Source organism: Odocoileus virginianus, chromosome 11 (assembly GCF_023699985.2).
Source record: "Odocoileus virginianus isolate 20LAN1187 ecotype Illinois chromosome 11, Ovbor_1.2, whole genome shotgun sequence".
Lineage (NCBI taxonomy): Eukaryota > Metazoa > Chordata > Mammalia > Artiodactyla > Cervidae > Odocoileus > Odocoileus virginianus.
This window is the reverse complement of record NC_069684.1, coordinates 28,951,470-28,961,102: the sequence shown is the minus strand read 5'-3', so window position 1 is coordinate 28,961,102 and position 9,633 is coordinate 28,951,470. Positions and strand designations below refer to the sequence as shown.

General features: G+C 55.5%; 1 protein-coding gene across 1 annotated transcript in view; it reads right to left on the bottom strand.

The window, feature by feature from the left end:
- The window catches only part of SKI (SKI proto-oncogene), a 54,766-nt gene that overhangs the window by 37,089 nt on the left and 8,044 nt on the right, over positions 1-9,633 (bottom strand). The gene's annotated exons all lie outside the window — the stretch shown is intronic.

Here is a 9,633-nt window from a genome sequence, read left to right as displayed (position 1 = left end):
CAGAAGGCAGCACCACCCAGCAGCAGTCCCCGGGGGTCCACTTCAGCCCATGACAGACAGGGGCCACCAGCGCCACGCCTGGCCAAGGCCTTGGCTGACGGGTCGCCCCCACCCCTCTGTACCCCTCACGCCACCGGGCAGCTATGAGGCTTCTTCCCACTCATGCTGGGCTTCCCAGGGCCACATATCCTCCAGCTTCCGAATGAAGGTCCCTCAGCTCCACGTGAGCCACACAGAACCTGACGCCCAGGCAAGGTGGGGGCAAGGCCCTCGACTAATGGCTCTGGGGCCTCAGGCGACAGAAGGCACCACAGGGAGGCCCTGCTCTGCCCGCTGCTCACACACGCCGCCCCCCACCCCCATGGGCCCCGCAAGCGGCAGGCAGGCCAGGCCTGCACATGGCACCCAGCTGGAAGCACAGCCAGAGCCAGCTCCTCCTCATCCTCAGCCTCCGCCTCACTCCCAGGCTTGGAGTATGTGCTCACTTACTGACAAATGCACGATCCCATGAACAGAGGAGCCTGGCGGGCTACAGCCCATGGAGTCACAGAGAGTCGACACAACTGAGCGACTACACACACGCACGCTGGGAACAAGTCCTCGGGAATAAAAGCAAGGCCCCTGGTGGAGGCGGCAGCCTTGGTTACCAGGCACGTGTGCAGGAAGGTTTGAGAGAATTCAGCTTCACAGGCTGTCTCCTCGAAGGGCCCTTCTAAAGACAGACCCACACACACAATGTCCCTCTCCCCTCCCTGGAGGCCTGGACACAGGGATACACACAGGGTACGTGGAAAACAAGCACACATGCTGCTTTGGGAGCCTCGCTGGGGAGGACCTGAGGCCCCCAGCCCCACGAGGCCCATGTTCACTGACCGTGGGCGGTGGTGGTGGTGCTGGCGGGGTGCTTGTCTGCAAATCGGGATGGATGAGGCTGTGACTCATTGTGCACAGTACCCCACAGATTGGCCAACGCAGCTGTAATCACATTAGATCCTAAACATTCATTCCAATCAGGCCATCCTTATGTTCTTGTGAGGCTCAGTATTTAGAACCTTCTGCCGATAGCTAGACCCACAGGTTCTCCTGGAAGAGTCTGGCACTGGCCCAACACTGGCCTCACCAAGGAACCAGCCTCAAGCTGGGAGGGGCTGTGGGGACACGGGCTTGGTTCTCTCTGGAGGGCCATGGACTATATGGGAAGACTGGAGGGCAAGGTGGCCATGGCCCAGTATGTCTTCAGGGTCTGTCTTCTCTTAGGTGTCTGTCCTTGCATTCAGGCTTTCGCATCACTCCGTGGTCAGCAGCTGACAGAGACAGAAACTCTCAGCAGGTACAGAGCACTGGAGCCTTCAAGGACTCCACCCACGCTCCCTGGGAGGCTGTGTCCCAGCACAGGGCCCAGAACTTGGGGTCACCTTCCCAGCCACAGAGGCCTTGGGCCACCTGTTGGGATCGTGACCCCCAACACCCCCCCCCATGACCCAGAGGACCTTCAGACCATCAGGTCACACCAAAGGCAGGACCTCATCCCAGAACAGTGACTACTGCTCTCAAGACACTCGTATTCAAAGCTCTGGTTTTCCTAGTAGTCTTGTATGGATGTGACAGCTGGACCATAAAGAAGGCTAAGCACCAAGAACTGATGCTTTCAAATTGTGGTGCTGGGGAAGATTGAGAGTCTCATGGGCAGCAAGGAGATCAAACCAGTCAATCCTAAAGGAAATCAACCCTGAATATTCACTGGAAGGACTCACGTTGAAGCTTCAATACTTTGGTCACTTGATGTGAAGACCTGACTCATTGAAAAAGACCCTGATGTTTGAAAAGACTGAAGGCAGAAGGAGAAGGGGTGACAGAAGATGAGACGGTTAGATGGCATCACTGACTCAATGGACACAAGTCTGAGCAAACTCCGGGAGATAGTGAAAGGCAAGGAAGCCTGGCATGCTGCAGTCTGGAGTCACAAAGAGTTGGACACAACTTAGTGACTGAACAACAACATCTTTCTTATTAGGGCAGCTAAAATGAATCAACCCTTATTATTATTTTTTTAACTTTACAGAGCTTTCGGAGATTTGAGGTAGAATATTCATTTTTAAAATGGAAAAAGGGACAGTTTTCAATCCTCTCCATTTCACCTCAAACTGAAGTAACAGGTATCTGGAGGGCGTGCAGCCCACCAGGCGCCCTCCCCTCCTGACCCCATGTGTCACATGGGAACCTGGGAGCACCCCAGGCAGGAAGAGCATGAGTGATCCCAGGGCAGGGCACATCCAGGGCGGAAAGAACAGAGGCACAGACATAGCCTCTGGGCTCAGAGTTGAAATGGCAACAGATGTAGCCCATGGAAGGCCCAGGACAGAAATCAGGGGAAGTAGCTCAGGTCTCATCCATGACCCACAAGACGCGGAAAATGGCCCAACTTTTCACAGGCAGCGAGACCCTCTACTGTCAGCAGCCACTGACTGCTGCCCCACCATGACACAACCCTGAGACTGGAACCCATCCACCGCCCGGGGGCTCCTGCTAGGGGGCAGGTGTGACCACATTAAGGGGCTGCATCTGTGTCTAAACCCCCAGTGACCAGCTGCCTTACATCAGGAGGGGATGGGCCACATGCTGCAGGGAGGTGTGGGGGCGTCAGGCAGGTGTCGGGGGTCAGAGAAAAGCCACTGGGAGAGACTGAGTCCCTAGCAGGTGGCCCAAAGAGGATGACCGAGGCATCAAATAATGGCAGGAATGACCGCAGCACTGTCTAGGGCTAATCTGGTGACACCAACCAGCCGGAGGAGGAGGGAGGGGAGGAGGAAGGGGGAGGGGAGAGGAGAGGTGGGGGGAGGGGAGGCGGGAGAGGAGCAGCAGGCCAGCTGCCTGTTGCCGGTCAGGCAGCATCCTGGAAGGATAGTCAACCCACCAGGAGAAAGTTCACGGGGACCAGACACCGCCAGGGTCTAAAGTCTGCCCACAGATTATTTATTAACTACAGAGGGAAGAAGTAGACTCATCCACGAATGAGAGCGAAGCTGCCATCTCCGAGGGGAGGTGGGCTCGCTCCCAGCCTGCCACCGGCACCAGCCAAGAGACACACCAGGCACATGCCCACAGGACAGCCCCTCGCCCTCAGGACCACAGGTGGGGGGATCCCAGCAGACAGGCTCAGACAGAGACGCCAGATCGCAAGGCCCATCCTAGTGGGTCCTGGGCAGAAGCAAACTGGACAGGAGGGCTGAGTGGGCGAGAAGCATGATGGTGCTGCAGCCGGGCCCCCACGGTCACATACCAAGGACCACAGCGTCAGACACTCTCCCTCCAATGCAGCAGGACAATGGCGGTGAACCCTCGGGAACCTGCCTCAAAGCTTCACTGCAGGTTTGAAAATTTCTTATAATAAAAAAGCCCCAGGAACTTCCCTGGTGATCCAGTGGGTAAGACTCTGTGCTCCCAGTGCAAGGGACCCGGGTTCGATCCCTCGTCAGGGATAGATCCCACACACCACAGCTAAAAGATCTTGAGTGCCACAACAAAGACTCGGCGCAGCCAAATACACAACAAATTAAAAAATAAAAAGCCCTGAACCAAGGAGAGGAGGCAGATTCACCAATGGGTGACTGTCTGCTCCTCTGTCTGCAGGGGCATGGAAGCCGTCCGCAGGGGCGTGGAAGCCACCCCCTGGCATAAGGACACAAGAACATGTGCCAAGAAAGGACAGCGGCGCTCTGGGGATGCCCAGCTTGGGCAGGGTAATGACATCTTGCAACATGTAAGCCACGCTGAGTGGTTTTTCTAAATCAGACCCAAAAGCATCAGAAATGGAACAATAGCATGAAAAACCTCTCAAAATTACAAATTTTCCTGAACAGTAACAAACCCTAGTTTGAAAAACAGATCTCCAATTCTGTTCAACTCTCTGCAAGGGTGATGCATAATCCAGCATGTGAGGACCTGTAGCGACAAGGAGCAGGTGGATGGGACCCTCCCCTCGCCAACCCCCAGCCAAGACCCTGGACCCTGGGCGCTGCCCCTGGGCTCCTCCCTCCCGAGGCTCTGCCCCAAGAGCAGGATGGGAACGAGTGAGCCTCCTAAGAGGGTTCTCAACACACTGCCTTGTTTCTGCTTTTCAGAAAACCTCATCTTTCTGGGTAAGAACGGCTCTGGGATCGGTGCTGCTCCATTGAGACCAAGGCTGAAGATGAAGCGCTGACCACTGTTGGCTGTTTACCCAAGTCCCCATGTGAAGAGTTACCCCTAGTCTTCCCATCTTCCCATCTGAAAACCCGAACCACCTGCCCTGCTCCAACAGGACGCAGGTCCTCCCTTCGTCCAGGTGGCCACCTGGAGGCTGCACCTGACAGAGAAGGGACTCCCTCAGCCTGTCAGCAAGCACCATGCTGCAGTGGACACCTGGGTCCACACACACACGCCTGGCTGCATACAGAGCCCAGGGGACCCAGGACGGGCAGCTCCCAGCAATCCAACAGGACCCCAACACAGGGGCCAAACACACCAGCACCCGCCTCATCTGGGGCCCAGCATGGAAGTCGGCCGAGACTCTACCAGTCCATCAGGGCAGCCAGCATGGGCACACTGACCACGCACCACACAGGCCCAGGCTACCCGGAGCTACTGCTGGCCAGGGAGCCTGGCTGCCCGGCACACTGTGTGCTCCGCTCAGAGCACCTGCTGGCGCCCATCCGCTGGCCCTCTTGGCTGCGGATGCCCACACATGGGCCCGGCCAGGCTCCTGGGATGGCCTGTCCGGCCCGCTGCCTCCTGTCAAATGCCCTGGCTTAGGAAGGGAGAGACAGGGCCGGGCATAGTGCTGGGCCTTCATAATGACCAATGAGAGGAAGCACCCCCCACTCCCCCACCCACTTTACAGACGGGGACACCAGGGCCCAGGGAACTGACAAAGCCCCTAATACAAGTGAGAAGTTGGCCGAGCCAGGATCTGGCCCCAGGAATCAAGTGAGGTATATCTGTTTTTTTTTTTTTACAAAAAAAAAAAAAAAAGCCAATGTTTTCTCTTTTTGTTTTTGCCACACTACATGTCTTGAAGCATCTTAGTTCACCTGACCAGGGATCAAACCCATGCCCTTGGAAGTGAAAGGCTACATCCTATCCACTAGACCACCAGGGAATTCCCAGCAATCAAGTTTAAGGATCCCTGCCCCTACCCATTAAGCAATGTTGCCTCTCTAGACTTCTAGAAACTTGGACTTCACCAGATACCAAAAAATTATACTTGCTAACATCTGCACAGAGAAAACGGGGTAAGAAAGAGGTTAAAATTAGATCCAAAGACAGTGCTTTCTGCTCACTGTGGGCAGCAGGTGGGGCAGAGGGGGGCCCTCCCACCCCAAGCGGTTTCCAACTCCTCTTTCTTTCTTCAGCCAGAGCACAAAGAGCCGCCCTCACTGAGGTCCCCACAGGCCCTGCCCAGGTTCCCACCACCAGGCCTTCCTTTTGAATCCAACCAGTGGCGTCACCCCCACCCAGCAGGCAGACCTGGCAGTATTTGCAAAACAAAAATCGAGGACCCTCCTTTCAAGAGCTACGCGGCAGGGCGCCCTCACACCCCAGACTCTCATCAATATTCAACAGCTAAGACAAAGTGGACACAGAAGCAGAGGGTCACTTCTCCCGGCCCCTGGCCTTCGGGTCCACGCCCACTCCTGCTCCTCCAAGAGGCCAAGATGGGGATGTCTGGAAACCAAACATCTCCACTCAACTGCTCGGGCAATGCAGCCCCTGGGCCGGGATGTGGGCAGTGCAGGTACAGCCCACCCTGGCCAGGGCCACCAGTCAGGGCCCGGAGCAGCCTGGTCTGCCTGGACAACCTGTGTCTCCCGGGCCACCTGTCACTGTGGCCTCCTGAAACCAACGGAGACAAACTAATGGAAATCATGGTTGGACGCTGGGCTGGACCCAAAGCCCATGAGAGGGGCGCACACACCAGTCATTCAGGAAACTATGTCCAAGGGGGAGGGAGAACGCCAAGTGGCCGGCGGTCCTGGGCGTGGGCTCCTGGCTGTTCCGGAGCCAGAGGGAAAGTCCATATCCAGCCGGCAGGCTCTCCTGCCCAGAGCTGCCCTCAAGCTATCCAGGACACAGGTGGGTGTCCCCCTGCTCTGGGCCCAACATGCAAACCCTGTGTGGTGACAAGATTAAAAGGCAGACTCCGGTCTCTGCAAGGGGAAAAGCATGACTTCTGGTCTCAGTGTGGGGAAAAGCATGAGAAGACTGCCGCTTCCTCTCTGAAGAACTTTCTCAAGAAACAGGGGCAGGACATAGACTCCAGTGAGAACAGTCTCACATCAAGCTCACCGGCCACCCCTCAGAGACCAGCGTACTCACACAACAAGCCCATGACAAGATGCTCAACATCATTGATCATCAGGGGACACAAATCAACAGCACAGCAAGACAGCCTCACACCCGTCAGGACAAATACTGTCAAAACCAGAAACCAGTGCTGGCAAGGACATGGGGAATCTGGGACGCAGGGGCACCACTGCCAAGGAAGCCAGGACAGAGGTTCCTCAAGGAGCAGACAAAGGACTACCGTGAGACCCAGCAATTTCACCTGTGAGGATGTGCCCAGCAGAACTGAGAGCAGGGACTTGCCCCATGCACAGCAACCGAAACACAGAAGCAACCCAGGTGCCCGTCATCAGATGACGGACAAACAGAATGTGGTCCATTCATACAACAGAACAGGATCCAGCCTTAAACAAGGAGGCGGTCCTGACACTGACACCTGCTCCAAAGTAGACAGACCTTAGGACACGACGCAGAGTGAAACAAACCAGACGTAAGAGGAGACATCCTATGTGATTCCACTCCTCTGAGGTCCCTGGAAGAGTTAGAGTCACAGAGACACAAAGTAGGAGGGTGGGGGCAGAGCTTCAGTTTGGGAAGATGAGAAAGTCCTGGAGATGATGGTGGGGATGGCCGCCCAACAACGATAATGTGCCCAACACCACTGAGCTATGCACTTAAAAAAAGGAGGAGGGTGGATTTTATGGTAAGTGTCATTTTACCACAATAAAGAACGAGACACACAAGGAAAATTATAGGAAAAGCAATACTAAAAATAATAAAATGGCCAACTCCTTTAGGAAAAAATGGATCAATGAGATATTCCCCTTTAACAAGGCTATTCTGAAAGACAGTAAGGCTGTGAGGATGAAGGAAGGTAGGCAGGTACCTGATGCTGTTAAGAGGGAGAATCTTGGCAACAAAATCAAGAATCCATGAAGACGACGTGCCTCTCTAGGTCAGTCTCCCAAGGGAATACCCAGAGAAGTACAGGCACCCTGTGTGTGAGCAACCAAATGGGACAAACGAAAACGCGACCAACAAGGTCAGGAGCTCGCTCTGAGCCGCCAAATCTCCTATGAGAGCCTCAGCTCAAGTCTTGGGCATCAGAAGAGATGTGCCCGCAGTGACCACTGACCTGAGGCCCCTCGGGACACAGGCCCCACCAATCCTGCAGAAAACAATTGAGCGTGACCTCTGACCCAGACACACATGCACACGCCTGCAGCAAGGATGCACAACAGTCCCATCCATAGGCACCCGCATGGGAGGCCCGATGCCCATCACACAAGAGCAGGGACCAGCCCCAGCTACGAGGTGGAGATGAGGGCCACAGACACACTGGACACAGGTCCAGACACAGGGACGTTCAGGATGGTGGAGTCCGGGGCGGGGGGCGCTGGAAGCTGGTGCCAAGTGTACATGACCTTCCGCGCTGCTGCCCTGAAGCTCCTGGGAGGAGTCCACATTAAGACACTCTCTGAAGACTCTCGCATAATAACAAAAACACAGCCCAGTCCCTGGATGTGAAACACATTCCAGGACCCTCAACGCCACAGACTGCTCACCAAAGTGCTCCGTGGCTGCCCACAGGCACAGCCGTGCACATGACACACGTGTACACAGGGGTGTGGATGAGGAAGGCCTGGAGAGCCATGTCTGAGACATGGGATCTGAACACAGGCTGGGGACCCGCAGGCATTCAGACACTGTTGTCAACTTTGCCAGGCACGCTAACAGCCCCAAGGTAATGATTTCCCATGATCCCGTATCTGTTAGACGGATACTGAAACACTCACGTGTGAAATGATGCCAGGGGTCTGCTTTATCGAGAAGGCATTAGAGGAAATGAGTGAGATGAAAGCAGGTGTGGAACCAGGAACGTGTCTGCATGAACCACTTCCCCACTCGCGGGCACCTGAATCTGCCCTCACACCACCACCCACTGTTAAGTCCACACACATGCTGGCCCTTTGGGAGTTGGGTGCTCACCATTGGGCAGGAACCTGGCCTGGGATCACCCTTTGGGCCCACTCTGCTCACCCCTCAAAGCTTAAGCAAGCAAAGGCAGAGGCCCAGGTGGCTCGGAGCTCCACGGCTCTCCCTCGAGCCCCTCGGAAGGCCTGCACCCCATCCCTCCCCAACTCACAGCCACCTGCTCTGCAGGGTCCCGGCCAGGGCCCCTGTCACACTGACTGCTGAGAGATATCACAAGGTAGTTCAAGAAAACACTTAAAATCCTAACAGCATATGTGAAACACCCAGAGCTCAGATAATACAACCTGGGAGGGGCACTAAAAACCACAGAAGACCCCTGGATGACTTGAGACCACCTCAACAACAGCAATAGGAAAATTAGAGCCCAACATGAAACCGAATCCAACAAACAAGCACACATCTCCTCTCCCTCAGTAGAAACTGGACACCAGGCTGGGTGGGCTGCATTGTCAGAAGAACGGAGTGGGGGTGGGGGATATGCGGCAGCAGGAGGGGGTCCTCTTTCCTGGAGGTGGGGAAGGAGCGAGATTGGGAATTTGGGAATTCCAGGTCCTCGGCAGCAAGGGACCAGGGCTCTCAGGGCGGGACTTTGGGACCAGGCCACACAGTGCACGTGGGCCGCTCACGGTGCTGGGCAGGGGCTGCAGCCTGAGACCTCTGCAGTCCCACCTATCAGTACACTGCCCAGCCCCAGCTCCACTGCAGGCAGCCAGACCCCAGCTGGGAGGAGGGTCTCGGGTCCACCACCCAGGAGCCCAGGACCCCTCGGCCACTCAGAACACAGTTTAACTATCGGAGCCGCAAGGAGTCAGCCCAGGGCCTACCTTGTTTTCACAGTTTAAGGAGCTTTGTAAATGCAGACAAGACCCACTAGGGTCAGGCAAGCTGGGCGACACTTATTACATACAAGGATGTTAAAAAAAAAATCACAGTTTTGATAGTTCTGCAAAAAAAAACTTAGCAAATTTACAACAAAACTGTCAAGTAATTAAGGCTAGGCACTTCACACATGAACTTAAACTGCTAATTAAAATCCCCTCGCTTAATTGACTACATTTGCATATCATTCAACACGGGAGTATAATTTTTTTAATGGTTTGGGCAACGTGGTTCTAACACCAGGAAGCGGGAGGCGGCAGGTGGGGGGAGCCAGCAGCCTCTGCACGTCCAGCCTGCCCTCCCTGGACTTGCAGAGGCTGCATCCCAGGGACTACGCCAAACCTGGGGTCCCCACCCCAAGTGGAGGGAGAGGCAAGGCCAGCAGAGACTCCCCCATGCCTTGACCTGGAGGGGGGGGCTGGGCAGGAGCTTCCAGAA